The sequence below is a fragment of the Phocoena sinus genome, chromosome 11 (genome assembly GCF_008692025.1).
Source record: "Phocoena sinus isolate mPhoSin1 chromosome 11, mPhoSin1.pri, whole genome shotgun sequence".
Classification (NCBI taxonomy): domain Eukaryota; kingdom Metazoa; phylum Chordata; class Mammalia; order Artiodactyla; family Phocoenidae; genus Phocoena; species Phocoena sinus.
In genome coordinates, this window is record NC_045773.1 from 82,310,014 (window position 1) to 82,328,985 (window position 18,972).

At 39.3% G+C, this 18,972-nt stretch overlaps 1 long non-coding RNA gene and 3 other non-coding genes across 4 annotated transcripts; 1 reads left to right on the forward strand and 3 right to left on the reverse strand.

Moving 5' to 3' along the window:
* Positions 1–300: 300 nt before the first annotated feature.
* Positions 301–7,051, reverse strand: LOC116762443. Its single transcript, XR_004352257.1, has 3 exons — positions 6,545–7,051; positions 5,031–5,131; positions 301–2,507 (listed from the first exon to the last, which is right to left on the reverse strand). It is a non-coding gene; the product is annotated as an uncharacterized LOC116762443 (long non-coding RNA).
* Positions 7,052–10,940: 3,889 nt separating this feature from the next.
* TRNAI-AAU lies at positions 10,941–11,014 on the reverse strand. The gene has a single exon. It is a non-coding gene; the product is annotated as a tRNA-Ile (tRNA).
* A 3,060-nt stretch (positions 11,015–14,074) lies between these two features.
* Positions 14,075–14,148, reverse strand: TRNAI-AAU. The gene has a single exon. It is a non-coding gene; the product is annotated as a tRNA-Ile (tRNA).
* A 2,251-nt stretch (positions 14,149–16,399) lies between these two features.
* Positions 16,400–16,473, forward strand: TRNAT-AGU. The gene has a single exon. It is a non-coding gene; the product is annotated as a tRNA-Thr (tRNA).
* Positions 16,474–18,972: the final 2,499 nt, after the last annotated feature.

Genomic DNA, 18,972 nt, shown 5'->3' on the forward strand with positions numbered 1-18,972 from the left:
ACCTGAGGTTTACCTGGTTATCCATCTCCTCTCTGCAAATTTCTGATAATTCTGCTACTTCTACGGAAGCTTTCCCATTCCAGCTCCTAGAAATTTTCATCCGCAGACACATGAGCTAACTTGGGGGAAAAAGTCCTGTCCCTTTCATTAGGTTCAAATACAATTTTACTCTTCATATACTAAATACTTCTCAAAAATACTCTGAGATACTTTTTATTGATCACGTTACTATTAAACTTGAAAACAACTCAAACTGGGGGGGGGGGGAGATTCTTAAAATACGAAGACACTCATTGGAAATAACTAAATATCATATCTCATTTTTAATATATTTTTCTGTTTCGGAGTAGTATAATAATCAGTCACAGCCTTTAAGCATAAAAAATGCAATATATGGGGATAAAATTCCATGACAGCTATAGAACAGAAATGCCTTTGAAAGAGAAAAATAACTCATGAACATTTTTTGACTGTTAAATAAAAGTATACCAAGTACATTTTTAAAGGATGCTAGGGTATATCAAATTGCTCTTAGGTTCCAATGGAAAAAAATCAATGATGGATTGGACTCTTTTAATGTTCAAATCTTACCATATACTGGCAATTACATTCTTTAGAATGATTTAAATTTATTAAGAAACATTTTAGAAGACCACTGGAAAGCAGTGTGTAAGAGCATCAAAATATTTGGCAATTCATAGACTAAGGAATTAAGATAGCATGAAGACACTGTCCTTGGTTAAAACAATGAAGTGATAGACCAAAGCAGCCCCCTCACTATCATCTCATTCTCAGACTCATTCATTTCCAATTTTCAGGTGGATTTTTTCTTCTATGAATTTCTCATTTGTGTACATCTGACTTAAGATAGCTTATTATGATTTTGTAGGCTTTCATCGAAGCATATTTTTATTAAGCCTTTGTTGCTCAAACTTTTCTTATGCAATAGTTTCCAAGTAAATATTTTTCTTCTGAGTTCTCTAATTATTTGCAACTACATGTTTTATTATTTTGTATTTAACTCACTAATCTATCTGGAACTTGATTTATTACTGGCTGAGAGGTAAATGTCCATCTTTGTTTTCTCCAATAGGCAAAGTTAGTTATAGCATCACAATTTATTTTAAAATCAATTTTGCCTACCTACTGAATTGAAATATCAACTGTGTCATTTATTAATTTCTACATATCCTTGTATCCATTTTTAAATTTATCTATTTCCCTCTATGTATATACTTATGACAGTGCTAAGATTTTCTGATTAGATTTTCTTTTAATACATTTTACTGCCCATAGAGCATTCTTCCCCTAGGCTATTTGACATTTTCAGCTGCAGGGGAATAAGAAGATAAAGAAGGGGAGGTTGGAGATTTAAATAATGTTTCAGTTTGTCATTTCAAGCTCCTGGTAAAGAATTGAGAACAAATTGAGATGAGCTGACATATGAACCAGTTAGCCTGGGGTAGAGCACAGCAGAGTAGATCAAAAACAGCCATGTTACAATAGAATGTATTTTTGTGGGGTAGGGGAATGAAAATACGAGTTCAAATACAAAAGAGAAGATGTAAAATTTCAAATGTTAGAGAAAGCTTATTTTTTTAAATAGATGATAGTCCATTTAAAAAATAATCACTATGGTATTTAGATTCATTTAGAAGAGTGATGGAACACATTTTGAAATGGCACAATTTACAATGTACTGGATATCAGATTCTTTACAACTGTTTGAACTTATGTGAAATTTTTAGATGTTGATCTAAAATTGTGCAGGGGGGTACATAATTTTTCAGAGGAGCATGCTTTCAAATTTTGAAGACTACTACTTTAGAGCAGGAGTTCTTAACATGTGTAACATAGTGGCTACAAACACAGACTTAGGAGTCAGTCTTGCTGGTTGTGTGACATTGGGCAAGTGACTTAAATTCAGCTCAGTCTACTTATCTGTAAAATGGGGACAACAACAATACCCTATCTACAGAGATAAAGTTGTCAAACTTCAGCATACATCAGAATCGCCTGGAGGGTTTGTTAAAACAGACTGCTGGGCCCCACTCCCAGAGATTCTGCTTCAGGAGGTCTGGGGTCAGGCCCCCAAATCTGCATTTCTAACAAGTTTCCAGGTGATGCTAAATCTACTGGCTCAGGGACCACACTTTGAGAACCTTTGGTCTATCTCATAAAGTCATTCATTGTGAGGATTAAAAACGTTAGTACATAAACATTCTTAGAACTCCACTGGCCCACAACAGGTGCTAATACATATTAGCCTATCAGTTAGGATTGGATTCACTGCAAAAGAAAATTCTACTCCAGTGGGTTAAACAGAAAGGAGTTAGTATATGTCATTTAGCAAGAGGTCCTGAGGTCAATCGTCCAGGGCTGGCACCACTGTTCAAGAATGTCATGAAGTTCTGAGGCTCCCTCTGTCTTCTTTGCTCAATTGTCTTTGTTCCGTGGCTTTTATCATCACAGACTTATAATAGTTGCTGTTCCTCCAGGAATCTTGTCTGAATTCCAGACAGGGAGAGAGAAGAGCAAAGGATATAGGGTAAAGAGTTGACGGAGCATGCCAGCCAAGTCACAGCCCCTCCCTTTATATTTTATTTTTTTAGAGAAGTCACTCGCATTTTAAAAATGTTTCCAGAAGTCCCCCACGCGCGACTTTCACTTGAATCTCAGTGGTCAGACCCAGCTCACATCCCACCCCAACTACAAGAGAGAAGAAAGGGAAGGATTTTGGCTTTCTAGCTACCATGGTGGAGGAAATCAAAGGAGAAAGGAGTTTAAGATAAATAATATACAGCATCTGCCTAAAGGGTATCCATGAACACACAGAAACTCATGCAAAATATCAAATGTATGTGTATTTTTTTGAGGAGTCAGTCCACAGCTTTCATTAGATATTTAAAGATCAAAAAAATATGGCTCTCAAGCCCACATTTCTTGACTCAAGCATCCAAATATTTTAACAAAAAGGATGTCTACTCCTCTGCATGCTCCATCTCAGCCATCACATGAAATCGAAAAACCTGAGAGCATGGAAGCCTCTTAATGCTCTCTCTCTTCCTTTTTTAAAAGATTCTACTGAACTTGTAAATGCCGCTTATGTTATTTAAATACCTGTTTATAAGTAGTCCTACAGGGTAGTTCTTGCGGTGTGCCTGTGTTTTAATGTGACTTCCCAAATATATCATATACTTCTTTAAAAAAGGCTTCTTCGTGTATTTTCTTCCTGTTTCGTTTATATAAAGTTGCAGAACAAGGAGCATTAACTTAAGAATTAAGTTCTTCTGTCCTGAATTTCAGGCTGGCATTAATAACTGGAGATTTAGGTTCCCTGACAGAAGAAACTGGATGACTATTTAAAGAAGACAGGCAGGACTGGATTTATTTCTTTTCTAACTGTTTAAAACACTGAAGTCTGCACTTTGGGCACCTCTGCTTTAACTATCAAAACAGAGCAGCAGTTGACAAACTTATTTGGGGTTGCCATAAAACCATGTTAAATGTTATTATGAATGGTTTCCTTAAGGAATATGGATTCCTGGTGTCAAATGACATGTGAACTCTGGTCGGATATTTATTAGGTATTATGGGTTGAGTTGTATTACCCCCAAATTCAAACATTTAGGTTCTATCCCTCAGTACCTCAGAATGTGACCCTTATTTGGAGACAGGGTCTTTAAAAAAATAAAATGAGGAAAAGGTAAAGTGAGGTCATTAGGGTGGGCCCTAATCTAATATGACTGGTGTCTTTATAAAAAGAGGAAAGATGAACACAGTGACACACACAGAGGGAAGACAATGTGAAGAGACATAGAGAAAGGATGGCCATCTACAAGCGTAGAAAGGCCTGAAACAGATCTTTCCCTCACTGCCCTTCAGAGGGAATCAACCCTGCTGACACTATGATTTTGGACTTCCAGACTCCAGAATTGTGAGACAATATATTTCTGTTGGTTAAGTCATCCAGGTGTGGTATTTTGTTACCACAGCCCTAGCAGACTAGTACAGCAAGGATTCTCTGATGTTGTACAAAAGTTTTCTCTTATTCCTCACATTCAAAGACCACTTCCTTCTTTCTCCATGCAAGGACACGATTATATAAAGGCTGAGCTGTGGCCGAAAATTTGCCCATGCTTTTTTTTTTTTTTTTTCCCATGCTTTTCATACTTACAAACACTTTCCTAAATATATGGCCCCTCTGATGTCAGAAAGAATGTCCCAAGTTTTAGCTTAACACAGAGTGTGAGCAAAAGTGTTGTGGGCAACTTTCATTCTGTCATGTTGCTTAAAAGGAAGTTGCTTGGTCACAATATTTTCCTTCCCTTTCCTATAGGCTGTGATTTGGTTTTGCCCATGTGGACAAGGATAGTGCTCTGGAGATCGCAGAGCAGCAAGAAAAGCACAGGCCACTGGAGAACTTTTTGGAGAAGAGCTTCCAGAAATTTCTGACTTGACTTTCAGCAGGACATTCACATGATAAATAAATTTCCTATCCTACTTAAACCACTGTTACTTGTTCTTTGGGGTTCTAATCATATAAACAACCTAACAAATACATGGAAAAAAAAAAGAGAATAAAGGGCTGTTAACTGAGGAGGTGGCTAAAGTTTATACACACTTCCCTAGATTATTTCAAAAGTCTGTTAACTGATTTTACTGCTTGGGGTCTTGTGCCTGTCCAGCACATTCTCCACATTCTGACTATAAAGTAATCTTTCTAAGATATAAATCTGGTTATGCTACTTCTCATTTAAAACCACTGCCTAGAGTTGTACTGTCCAATATGGTGATCACTAGCCATATGGAGCTAATAAAATTAATAAACATTCAATAAAATAAATTCAATAGTACTAGCCACATTTCAAGCGTCCAATAGCCACAGGTAGCCAGTGACTACCATGGTGGACAACACCGATGCAGGACATTTCCACCATTATGCAAAGTTCTACTGGACAGCACTGGGCTACAAGATGCATGTCTAAGTCTCCTACATGATCTATAAAACTCTTTCTCTCCAGACTTACCTGCTGTTGCTATACACGTTACCAGAGGTCAGCAGGTTGTTTCTCAGATCTGCACTGTTTACCATCCTGCTGCCTGGGAATTCTGTCTTCACCTTGCCCATCTGGAAAACAAGAATTCATTTTTTAAGTGTTACCTTCTCTACACACATATAGTAAAAAAAAAAAAAAAGCCAGAAGAATTGAACATGATTCAAGACTTATTTCTGATCTCTTTTATCTACCATCCCTGCAAAGAACAGCAGATGAAGGAGGTTCTTCAATTAAAAATAAAAAAATCACAACAAAAAAAACCAACTTGATTAGAAAATGGAAAAATAACTTGAACATTTCACCAAGGAAGATATACAAATGGCCAATAAGCACAGGAAAAGATGCTTAACATCGCTAATCATTAGGCATATGCAAATCAAACCCACAATGATACTACCACCTCACACCCATGAGGATGGCTACTATCAAAAAACTCAGAAAATAACAAGTGTTGGCAAGGAGGAGAAGAAATTGGAATCCTTGCATACTGTTGGTGGAATTGTAAAATGGAGCAGCCGCTATGGAATACAATATGAAGGTTTCTCAAAAAATTAAAAATAGAATTATATGATCTAGCCATTCCACTTGTGGGTACATACCCCAAAGAACTGAAAGCAGGGTCTCATAGAAATGTTTGTACACCCATGTGCAATAGCAGCATTATTCACAATCCAAAAGGTGGAAGCAATCCAAGTGCCCACCAATGAATAAATGGATATACAAAATGTGGTACATACACACAATAGAATAATATTCAGCCTTAAAAAGAAAAGAAATTCTGACACATGCCACCACAAGGATGAAACCTGAGGGCAAATACATCCTCAACCATATCTTCAAACATCCCTGATTCTTATACTAAACAATGATCTTGCTTTTCTTTCTTTTTGTTGAAGAAATATCTGCTTAAACATAGAAAAATATTGCTGAGTGCCTCAGATTAGACAGCATAAAGTGAGAACTGTCTTCTTCTACTCTGTATTATCCAAGTGTTGGACCCTGCTGATAAACTTCATTCGGAGAACCTCTACACACAAATTAAGTGCTAGTTAGGCCCCAATGCTTCGACTAGACAGTGTCAGAAGAATGGTTTCCGCCCAGAAGAGTAAAGAGTGAGATGCACTTCTTGGACCTGACAGCACCTCAGTGGTTATTATCACCCGCTGCACACTAGCACTACCTAGGAAATTTAAAAGCTCTCTAGGTGGTTCTAAAGTGAAGGCAGGCTGGCTGTGGAGACGTACTGTCTGATGACGAACACCCCCCCCCCTTTACCATTACACAGCTCATATTTACTTGATTCCCAGAATCATCAAACTGCACTCAACACAGTCGCAACATTTCTGCCTTGCGGGTAACAGTTTTCCACCAAGTATTATTACCCAGAGCATGTGCACTCTCCAGCACCTGCCGCTCAAGAGCCTGAATGCCTCCCTGCATGCGTCCGCCCCTCATAACCACACCCATAAATAGTGACTCGTTACCTATTACCATCCGCTAGGCCAGGCCGCTTCCAGATGGACCGTATTGATGGCGAGTGTGCAGGCCTGTACCATCTGCTCTCTGGCCAGAGGCGTCTCTGCAGAGTCGTCGACTCCGTTCCGCTCCCAAATCCGCGGAGGAGGCTGTGTTGGGGTCCGGAGGCGAAGCGCCGGAGCTTACTTGCCTTCATTCCCCGCCCGCCCCGACACCTCCTGATTTTTGCAATCTGCTGCTTCTAAGCAAGAATGTGCGCCATGGGGGCCAACTTTAGTCCCAGACTTAGGCCTCTCGATATTTGCCCAAGTCCCACCTTTGTCAGATTGGAGGCTCCGGAGCCTAGCCCTTCTCGAGCCTCCTGGAAGAACCAAGCGGTGCTGCCTGGGCACGAGATTCAGGGTGTTTGTTCCAGAGTTCGCGGAGGCCTACTGCCCAGAACACAAAACGGCGAACTCTTACGCCCTGGGGTTGAATAAAGGATGGTTTACCTCCACTGACGTCATTTCCAGGTCCGCTCTAGGAACCTGGGAGGTTTCTGCGTCTCTGTGGTTATTTCTAGCTGTTAAAGCTTCACGTGCCTTTAACTCGGTCCTAGGCCCTGCCTTCTAAATGTGCTGGGAAGGTTTGACAGAGAAATAATTTGGGAAAAACTTCAAAAGGATATATGCAAAGATAGAATAGTACAATGAATTCGATATTCATATCTCACACCTTCAACAATGATCAACTCACGGCAATCTTATTAACATATAACCCAACCCTCATTCCTCCAGAGACATTGTTTGAGGTAAATCTCAGACACGTGTCATTGGTAAATTTAACACAGCCTAGACTAAGATGAAACGAGTTAGACACTTGCCTCGGGCACAAATTTAAGAGGCTGCCAAAAAGCTTAGCAATAGACACAAATAATATTTTAAAGCAATATTTTTAAAATGAAAATTAATGCAAAAAATCCGTAATGAGTACAGTATGTTAAATAGAAAATCAGTATTACTGATTTTTCCTTCTGCTTAGCTCCTATATGACTGACACAATACTGAAACTAAAGTATCTCTAAAAGATAAGGATGCTTTTGAAAAACATAATCACAATATCCTTATCACATCTAAAAATAATAACAAAAATAAGATCAAGTGTCGAATCATTGTTCAAATTTCACCAGTTTTATATATTTTGTAAATATATTCTATAATATATATTATAAAAATCATACATATATACAAGATATATATATCATATCTATGTGTTTTACAAACAATTCATTGGACATATATGTCTCAAGTTTTTTGAAACTATAGTTTCTCTCTTTCTCCTTTTCATGTATTTGTAGAAGAAACCTGAGATTTTGTTTCCCAGGGACTTTTAAGAATGCACACATCAGAAAACTCAAGTCACTCACTCCAGTGTAGGGGAGGGAAAATAATCTTTCCCTCTACCCTTCGAAATTCTCAGCTAGGTCCCCTGTAACAAAAGACAGATTAAGAGGAGAAAAATATACAAATGTATTTAAGTTTTTGTGATATGGGAGCCCTCATAAGGAAATGAAGACCCAAAGAAGCAGTTAAGAGTTGATGCATATATACTGAATCAGAAAAAGAGTAGTAACATTATGAAACCATGACAAGGCAAAGGGGCTTGAGCTAGGATAGTTAATTGGGTGAACTGACTAGGGAGATAAGGGTTAATTTGTAAAGATTTCCCTCAGCCTAAGCTTTCCACCCTTAATAATAGGAATGTTACTTTTCTCAGAATATAAGGAAGACATCTTTCACATGGAAATTTTATCTCCTACTTTAAAGAAAAGGAAGGAAAATTAGAGTGTTCTTCTTATAGCTGCTATTTTTCAACTGCCTTTAGCTCAAAATAATCCTTATGACAAAATGGCATATTTGGGGCCAACATACTCTTCCACCCTTCACCAGCTTCAGTCTATTTCCTAATGGCAAAGCCCACAGATCAGCAAACCTACCTCACAACAGCAGACTTTGCAGCTGGACCACCTGAAACTAGAGATTGTTCCAAGATTTATATGAGCAGGGAAAGCCAGAGTACTAGATCCTTTCCCTTACCAGCTTTCTTCAGCCACACTGGCCATCTGTCCCTACGGCATTGCAAGGTCACTTGGTTTTAGGGCCTTTGGAGTTGCTGTGCCTTCTCTTCCAGTGCTTTGCCTCAAATCATTCATGGCTGACTTTTTCCACATTCCCTTATCAGCTTGAAAGTGACCTCTGCAGAATGCCCTTCCCTGGCCACCCCATCTAAAATAGTTTTCCACCCAGTCTTCTCCATCATACCACCCTGTCTTATTGTCTCATAAGTATAATACACCTACCACTACTCAGAATTATCTTGATCCTTCATTTGTTTACTTGTTTGTCTCTCCCACTAGAATGAAAGTTCCATAAAAGCAAACTCTTTGCCTATTTTGTGCACAGATTGGAAACCTGTTGAGGTCACAGCTGAGTAACAAGGAGGGGCTTGAGGGAGAACTCTCTTAGCTAAAAGATATCTCTTAGCTAAAAGATGTCTCTTAGATATCTCTTAGATAAAAGTATCTAAGGTCCATATGTTACCAATTCCATAGACATGGATCATCTGAAGCATTATGTTATCATCAAAGGTTTGGCGACAAACTTCCAACAGGCCTGGTCTGGGAAAGCTGTCTTGGGAAAGCTCATACCTGAGTATGAAGTTTATGTGAATGAAAGAGTAGGACAGTAGGAAAGAGGTAGGAATGGGAAGGTATCTCAGATAGTGGTAATGGTGGGTAATGATACTAGGATGGAGTAGTGGGGCAAAAAGAAAATCAAGGAATGTGGACAAGCATAGAGATATAAAAAGAGAAACAAGGATCATAATCAGTGGAATGGGTAAAGAGAAAAGATTATCATGGCTGTGGGACAGCACAGGAACGAAAAGAGAGAAATCTGGTGTCTGTCAATCAGATAGATGAGTAAAACGATCAAGCTCCATGAAGGAGTAGGATTTGTAGGCTGATCTATGATGGGTAAGCCTCACTGTGCAAAAGCCAGCTAAAAAGTCAGAAGTCATTCACAGTGTTCCCAATGTCAAGGCCTTCTCTTATACTCCATCAATTGCCTAAACTCCTTTAAGTTTTACTTTACCTCAAATATGGACCACAGCTTTTTTAACTGGATTTTTTTGGCCTTTATTTCCCACCATTTATCTTTACCACAACTGCAGCAGGCAATGTTGATAGCTAATCAGTGTTCTCAGTTTCAGAAAATAGAATCCACTCTAATTAAGTAAAATTAAAAGGGATTTCTTATGAGTTTACAGAGTTTCTTGGAGACCAGAATCAAGTGTGGATACTACACTTTCAGAAGCACCCAGCCATGAAAATGCCTCGGTAGAAATCTTACTGCTGCCACTTCTGGTTCCACAAAATCCTAGACAGTAGCTGCAGGTAAACTAAAATATCCCAACAACCACGCACGTGTGAAAGGATTTCAATCTAAAATTGAACCAGAGGATATGAAATAGAGAATCTCACACATGCACCCTCAGAAAAATGGAAGATAAGAACTGAGGGACTGATTTCCCCTAAATGCCTGATTTACAGAAGACAGAGACTTATCTCCTGATCCATGGATAGCCACTAATCTGGCTGGACTTCCCCCCCTTTACACTCCTTGCCCGTAAATACAGCCACCCCAAACCCTCAACAGACCCATCCGTGGCTTGCTACCTGATGCATTTCTTGAATTGCAATTCCTCCGCTATTCCCAAATAAATTCAATTTCTGGTCCTTTTAACTTGCCTCAGTTTACCTCTTTATTTAGACTGACATATGCCAGAAGAGCTATCCAGACTTTATCTCACAGTATTCATTTCTCCAAAGTCCCGCACGAGTACGTCTGCTCAGCCAAAGCTACGTGACACAGGGAATCCTAGTGACAAGGAGGTCTGAGAAATGTAGCTTTTAGTGCTGCAGTCCCAGTGTATTGAAGGCACACTACAACGGGGTGGCAGAGGTGTAGAGGAAGCCAGTCTATACTACTGGTCACAGTTGCTACCTCGTATCCATTTCACCCTTTTTCCTTCTTAATATAATTCTGATTTTGTTCAGATATGCACTACTCATGCACATAAACTGGATAACTCAGGAGATTCTACCCCCATTTTAAGTTCCAGGGGCAATTCATGATTAGTCTATGATAAATATGTATGTCCTGAGCCTTTATAGGCGATTAATTTACAAATTTAGGTTTAAACCAGTGAGCAAAGGCGTTCCCTTGCTGGCTATTATCAGTTCAGAGGTAAGGAATGGATCTAAATGGTCATAATCAAGCTTTCATGACTGTAAGAAGTTATGATTTCCTTTTGAATCATGAGCAAAGAAAACTGCCGGAGGTTGCCACGGGGGCATCAAAGGCATGGCCTGTATGGGGATCGAACCCACGACCTTGGCGCTATTAGCGCCACGCTCTAGCCAACTGAGCTAACAGGCCTGCATACCCATTGGGGCTCTTCGTTAATATTTTTAACAGCGTTGACTTCGTGGAATTTCTATACCATTAACAGGAATTTCATCAGTCGTATCTCCACTGGGCCCACTTTTCGTTGAAAGAGAAAATAAAGAAGAAAGCTCTGTGTTGGTAAAGAATGAACCTTGTCTTTCAGGACATCCTTTCTTGGAACCAATGAAAATTCTTTTGTAACAAGTACAAAAACCACTTGTAATGAAAATGGCAAATTGAAACATTCGATTGTAAGGACTTTGATGTATTTGCATCTTTGAGACCACAGTAAAGGATAAGAGACGGGAAAAGAGTCTTCCAACCTGCAGAGTCTTTGGGAATGAGAAGAATGCGTGGTTGGAAGGAATAAGAGCAGTATTTTAAAAGAACAACTAATTTAAAGCAATCCATCCATCCATCCCTGAGCAAAAATTAAAAGCTTCCTTCCACAAGGAAATAATGGAAATGTAATGCTTGTGATAAACAAAGGGCATATGACTTTGATAATGAGGCTGAGCTAGGAAAAAACTCATCGTGAAAAAGCTCTAAAATGAACCCAGGAAATAGTAATGAACAAAACTTTGCATGAACAAAAGAGGAACTAGATCTGAGGTGAGAAAAGTCAGCTGATTCTTAGGACAGGTGGAAAAGAATATACATTGAATTTGGGAATGAATGTAGTGTTGTGAGAATAAAATAGACCTGCTTTTTAAGGTTGATCCCAGAATTGCTATGCTATACTGCAGTTCTGGTTTTTCAACATTTACTATTTAGACATATGTACCATATGTCTAAATAAAACACACTATTTATGTGTTTTAAATGAATTAACATATTTAAACATAACAACTAACTTATGAGGTGGGTATTATAACCATGCTCATTTTACAAATAACCAAGGACAGAATTTAGAATCAGCATTCTCATCATTTAGCTCTAGAGAACTTCCTTTTAACTAAGTCACTAAACTGCTTCTTAAAATCATGTTCATCATTTTGTTGCTGGATTACTATATTCTGAGGACCCTCCTATTCAAATAACCAAATTCATAGCATCTTGATTTATACCCCAGGGTATTAATTGCTTCAATTTTCAATTAGTATTAATCTCACCACTAATATTGAATATGTAACATAGACCTGAAAACTCCTATCCCAGATAAGGAACTCTGAGCATCAGCCATGTGCACTGCATTATTATGGCAGGGTAATTCTTTCTAGGAATTTTACTCTATTATTTAGTAATTCACTTCCTCTTCTTGGTTCCCCAACAAGGAAAGGAGGTACATTGAGAGCAAACACCCTAGAGACTGATTGATTTTTTTTCTCCCTCTTTGTTTTACTCTGAAGTTTTTTTTCTTTTTATATTATACAATTATTTATAAAGGTTCATTGTAGAAAATTTAGAAGGTGTGGCTAAACAAAAAGAAGAAAATAAATATGGTCCATAAATTCCACCATCTGGAGGGAATTATTAGTCAGCACATTTGTTGAATGTCCTTTAATATATGTGTGTACACATTCTGGATGAGTTTACACTTTTAAGGTTCTATATATATATATATATATATATATATAAAATGTCAGACTTACAGAAGAAGTGCAAAAATAATACAAAGAATTCCTATATACTCTATATCCATTTTCAGCAATTGTTAACACATTTTCTACATTTGTTTGGTTTTTTGTTCTCTCTTCATATGTACTCACTTTTTCCCCCCTGAATCATTTGAGAGTTAGTTGCAGTGTATTTTTTTAAAAAGAGATCATATTCATGTGCACACATTTTTGGTACTCTAATTTGTCGATTAGCTATATTTCCTTCATATCTTTTCATGAAGGACAATAATTGCCATACTGAAAAGTGAGAGAGATCAATAAATATTTGTTGAAATTATACCTAATTTTATTTGATTATTGAGCAGCTTGGGAGCCCATATTCAAACCTCTTTGAACATTATATGGCTTAAGAAAGTGCTTTATTTCACATTATAAGAGAAAATTATGGATATCATCTCCATCATTTCCTTCCTTGGGTTGGAAAAGCCTACACTTTGTACAATGGTTAAGAAGTTTGCAGAGTCAGTCAACTTCTGGCTGGCAGGACCAACTTATTTTAAAATAAACTCTGATTTGACAGTGTACAAAGTTGAAAGTGCAATTTGGGACATCCAATATATACTAAGAGAAAAATGCAAATGCAAAACAGTGAATAAATAATTATGCTATCTTTCGTGTGGATAAACAAGAAAAAATAACAATCAATATACATGTTTACTTGTATATGCATAAAGAAAACCAATAAGGATAAAAGAAAAATTAAGGACAGACTTTACCTATGCGAGGTGATGGAGAAAACAGGGCTGGTGAAGGATAAGAATGGAAGCGAAACTTTCCAATGTATCTATTTTTAGTTTCTCCTTTTTTAAACGTGTGATTGTCTTATTTATGCAAGAAAAACAAAATTTAAAATGTTTAAAGTTATGTATACCTTTCATGTTGGTATAAATGTGCAGAGTGTATAAAACAAAGATCTTTTGTCATTTTTTCTACTTAAGTTTTGGACAATTTTTCTTTCTATTTTTAAATCTTGTTTTCTTTAGACGGAACTGGGGAGTACAGAATGACCCAGAGGGAGCAATATGAAGAATGGGTGGTTTTACAATTTGTTTTCGGAGGAAGCAATCAAATAACCCAGTTTTTTCTCCAAGAAATAGTTTCCTTACAGGAAAACAAAACAAAATGAAATAAAGAATGGCCCTCTGTTGTACCTTTCACCTGCAGGTTTCCGCTACTGTTGAGCTTTGTGAGTTGGAGAAGTGCCTGGAGCCTAGAAAAGGTACCAGGCCTTATGGGGGGCGGGCAGGGGGGGTGTCTGTTTACTCCACCCAAGCAAGGTTCTAGAACTCCCTAGCAAGGAAGTTAGAAGGAAATGTGATAGTCCTACTGCGTTCAGAGACTCTTCCTCTTTGCAGTTCGGACGCCAGGTACAGAACTCTAGCATTCTAGGGTAGGTTTACTCTTTTGGGGGACAGAAAATGTCAAACCAGCTTGGCCCGTGTGGGGATCGAACCCACGACCTTGGCGTTATTAGCACCACGCTCTGACCATCTGAGCTAACCGGCCGGGGCAACGCTGATTTTCTTCACATTACCAATGATACTTAAACAGCATTGTCTTGCAGTTTACATTGGGAAGAGAGAGTTGCTTATTTGGCCGGGGAAATGGATGAGGAGGGAAGAAAAAGCTTCTTATTTTGTTTCAAGGAAGTGTCCTTCTTCCGGGAAAACTTAATCTTTCTCAAACATCGGATTCTGGCCCGAGAAGACTCAGGCCAACGTCCCCAGTCAGGGCTTCCTGAGACCGCGACGTGTGGATCACGGAACTGACCATTGAGCCGCCACAGACCTCGAAGGACTCGGCTCCTGCGCGCGGGATCCAGATTCCTCTCTGCTCCTGGAGACCATTTCAGGCAGGTCAGCTCCTCTTGGAAGCCTCGGGACCCGGGAACCTGCACCCTGTGGCCGCCTGGCCCCGGGGTCCTTCCGCGGTCACCGCGATCCTGAGTCCTCAGCTGTGCTTTCGGCCCTCCCTCTCCGCGCGGGGGAGTCACGGCCTTTGTGCTGCAGTGCTGGTCATCGAACACTTGAGTGGCTGGGGTCCGCGGGAGGGAAAGAGCCTTGCGGATGGCTTCTCAAGAGCATCTGACCGGCCATGTCCTTGGGTAGAACCAAAGACAAGGGATGTCGAAGCCAGGACGTGTCAGGGGTCAGGTCAGTTATCTGGACCTGAGAGGAACGTTGGGATCTGAAAGGGAAGGAGAAGCCGAGGCCCCAGTTGGGCAACTCAGTGGAAAGAGGCGGGAAACCTCCTTCGAGAGGCATAACTGAGAAATGCACCCTTTCCAGGCCGAAGTGCACCCTGATCCACTTGCGGGCAGGTGTCAACCCAGGAAGGGGCCAGTAGAGCAGCTAATTCCTGAGTCACCCTCTGCTCTCTTTGCTGGGTTCTACTTCTTCCCTCCTTCCCACCACGACTGTTTCTGTTAAGTTAGGGGTAGTAGTATTTTTCAGAAGTTAATTGACCTGTGTACATTGTAAAAAGCCTTCTTTATGCTCTCTCCCGCCATTTATAAGTACATGTGTGCATATATATCTATATATATTACATAGTTTCCTTTCGGATATGCACTGCTACTATATAAAGTGTTTAGTATTTGGTATTCACGGGTTTTTTCCCCCTAGAAACGAGAATCATATCCTTTGACTGGCTAAATTTGCCATTTATTTTCTAACTTTCCATTTCAATCCTTTGCTTTTAATATCATAAATGTAAATGATTCTTCTGGTTCTTTAGCACCTTTCACTAAATTTGTACATCTTCCAAATCAACTTGCAGGTGTCTTCATTTGTTTTGTTCCGTGGTGAAAATTTTGAAAGTTTGTAGAGCAGAATATTATTAGTACTATCTATCATTCCTGTTTTACTAGGGTACTTGGTATGGTTAAGTGATTTTTGAAAATCTGGCCACATTCAGACTTACTTTGATAGTAGGCCACAGTCACTTGCTTTTGGTCATAGGTCAGTTCCCTGGAAAACAGACATTGAGATGGTGATTTGTGTGCAGGAGTTTTACTGGGAACACTCTTAGAATCAACAGCAGTGAGAGGGTGAGGGAAGTAGGATTGGGAGGAGGCAGAAGTTGAACTTGCTGTTGTAACAGCAGCCTCAGCTGATCTCATTGGGATATCTGAACCTGAAATGGCCCTTCAGTAATGTTCTGAACTGAGGCTGGATTTGAGCTGCACCCAGGGGCAGGTATAACTTTGAGCAAGGTGCCTCTTCTCCCTTGAGGACAGTGCACGAGACCAACCCAGTAGTAAGCCATCAGAAGTCAACATTCCTGAAGTGGAGAGATCAGTGCTGCCATCCCAAGGATGATTTGACAGGTGCAACAAACACAGTTCTTCCAGCAACCATGTGTCAGACATGTGCTAATCTTTGACCAGTAACGCCTCAACACACTAACAGAGAAGAGAGCAGGTGTGGTTTGAACAAAATGCTGGTTAGTAGAAAGCCATTTCATTTTTTCTCTTGGGAAAAAGGCTTTGACCCCTGCTGCCAGAGTTTAAAATCTAGTGAATTTAGTGGTGTCCACGCTGGAACAATTTCCCAGGAGGAGATAGTCATCTTAATCTAGTCCCTGTATTTATTCTTCCAAAAGAACATTTTTTCCTTGGTTTTGACTGAGACAAGGTGTCTTTTTTTAATATATATATATTTTTTAATCACCTGGTAAACCAGTTACTAGACTCATTAGAGCAGAGGTGTGTAAAATTGTGTTCAAATGATATGTAACCAAATGCCCCAACAAGTGAGGCTCTGTGGCTTAGTTGGTTAAAGCGCCTGTCTAGTAAACAGGAAATCCTGGGTTCGAATCCCAGCGGGGCCTACTTCTACCCTGTTGAGTGATTTAACGTGGTAAAAAAGTATTTTTCTCTGGGTGATTCCAACTTGAATTGACACCCGATGAATCTTCCAATACTCAGGACTTAAGCTTTGCTTGGGAAAAACGGGGTACTTGTAGAAGAGGACAGAGGTAGAAGGTCGAATAATAACCGGAGAAGCATGCCCAATACACATACCAAGAGTAATTTAAGGACTCTGAATATTTGTCCAAATCATGATATTAGCAGTGGATAGCTAGCCCAGCCTAGCAGAGGTTTGCCTCATTATCCAACTGTTTGAATCAAGTGATGGAGATTCAACAGCTTTAAATACATGCCCTTTCAGATATCCTTTGGATTTGCCTAATTACTGAGAGGTTTAATTATGTTTTCAACCTCAGACACACTTGGAATAGAGTTGGCACTCAATTTTTTTTTTACAATGAACCATTAAATGGCTAATGGCTTTTCTAATTTCAAGGTCATAAGTAGAAGTATTTATCAAGTACCTTTGAGGGACAATGGATAGTGCACTGAAGACAGAGACCCATGGTCAATGGGGGTGAGTTTAAATCCTCTAGCATTGAATCATTCTTGCTACTCACCATTTCTCCTAGTAAACCTGCAATTTTCCCTTGCATTTTTGCTCTTACCTCTATTCTAAAGGAAGAATAGAGGAAGGTAAGGGGAAAAAATTAAAGAGCTAAAACCCCCTAATTTAAACTTTAAATTGAGTACTGTAATAGCTGTTTCTACTTTTTTTTGTTTGTTTGTTTCTACTTTTTAAGTGATTCTGGACTCTAGGACATCACTGAAATTTTTGAAAAGAGAATATGATGCCACCTTAAGAGAAAAATGGTTAGTGACAAAACATATAAAGCATCTAACAAGAGTTTCGACACAGATGAAAAAAGCGTTTTGAGGTCTGAAGTCTTAGCCTCTTTTCTAGACAGATTTTTACATAAAAGTTCTGAAAAACACATCAAATCCTAAAAACAAATGTGTTTCTGTTTTATCTGCAGTTTCTTTTGGTATTCTAAGATATATCTTAAAATAATTTGTCAGACTCTACAAATGCCCACTCCCCCATACTTAGAAATGTGCATAGAATTCTACAAGCAATGATTGCACCCTAAGTACCTTCTTGCTTCTCACTGTCATGGGCCAACAGATGAATTACACCTTTGTTGAGCATCAGGTATGCAAATGTGTCAGAAGACTGACATTTTAAAGAACCCCTTAAAATGGAATTGAATCTAATCAGTAATATTCTGTACCTCCAGAAATGTTGACTACTTAATAGTACTAAATGATAAAACTATCGTTATTCTATAAAACGGCTTTAAACAAATCATGGACATTCACAATTGTGTCTTTGTTAAAGGGACTTCTCTCTAACTGAAATGCTATTTCATTCTTGACCTAAACAATTCTTCATTCAAACTTCCTCCCCCATTAAATGTGTCCTGGCTTGGGATCCTCAAACGGACAGCTCCTCTTTTGTGCTCTCAGTGTAGGCCTGACGCTGTCTTAGGCCAGCTGTGTGGTTCTTTCTTCTTCATGGCCAGCTATTCATTTCTCGTGTTGGGCACTGGATAAAGTTTGGTGAACCGATTCAAATGGAAAGTCCCTTAAAAAGGTGGAAGGTAAGGCACAGTGATGATGGAAAATGTTGGGGGGAGAGAAATGATTAAGAAGTGTTTCCACTTGGTGCCCACACACTTAGGTGTGTGAAGTGAATACGATAACGACTACACTATGGAAAACTACTTCCAAACATTGTTACTCTGCAGACTTAACTGAGATCTTCTGGATTCAACTGTCCTTGTTTCCTGTTACCATACTTTCTTCTCTGCATCTACAATTCCACATAAGCAGCACACCAAACTTAGGAGTCTTGAACATCCACAGATTGTTAAGTTTAAAGTTCTCTGATCCTTGCACCTAAACCACGATCACACATGGAAAAATTGAAAGCACTCGGCACTCTCCAGGGCTGACATTTGCATCTTGTCTCTGTTGTGGAGTCTCTGGAGCTGACCCTTCCTTGGCTGCCTGCCTAGAGCTGATCTTTCAAAATATCCATGTCTGAAAGAGGTGTCTCCCTAATATCAAACTCATATTTCCATTGCCACCTGCATTTCACGAGTACCACTTGCACAGTACACCATGAGCTCGTCTGATCATCAATCCCACTGGAAATCTGTGGTAAAACTTGACTCCTCCCACTGCCTTACCCGACCAATCAAATTATCTCAAAGTCTTCCTGATTTTACCTTCAGCACATGTGAGATGTCCTTCCCTTCTGTTCATCTGTTGGTCCCTATTTGGATCTTCAATATCTCTTCTTCACCACAATCTACAACAGCCTCTTCCTGTTCTCCCTGTCTCCAAGACTGGCCATCTAAAGCCATTCTCAACACAGCAGAGAAAAATCTCTGGCTTAAAATACAAAACATAATTTCCTCCTTAAAATTTCCCAATCAAACCTTTCTTCTTTTTCT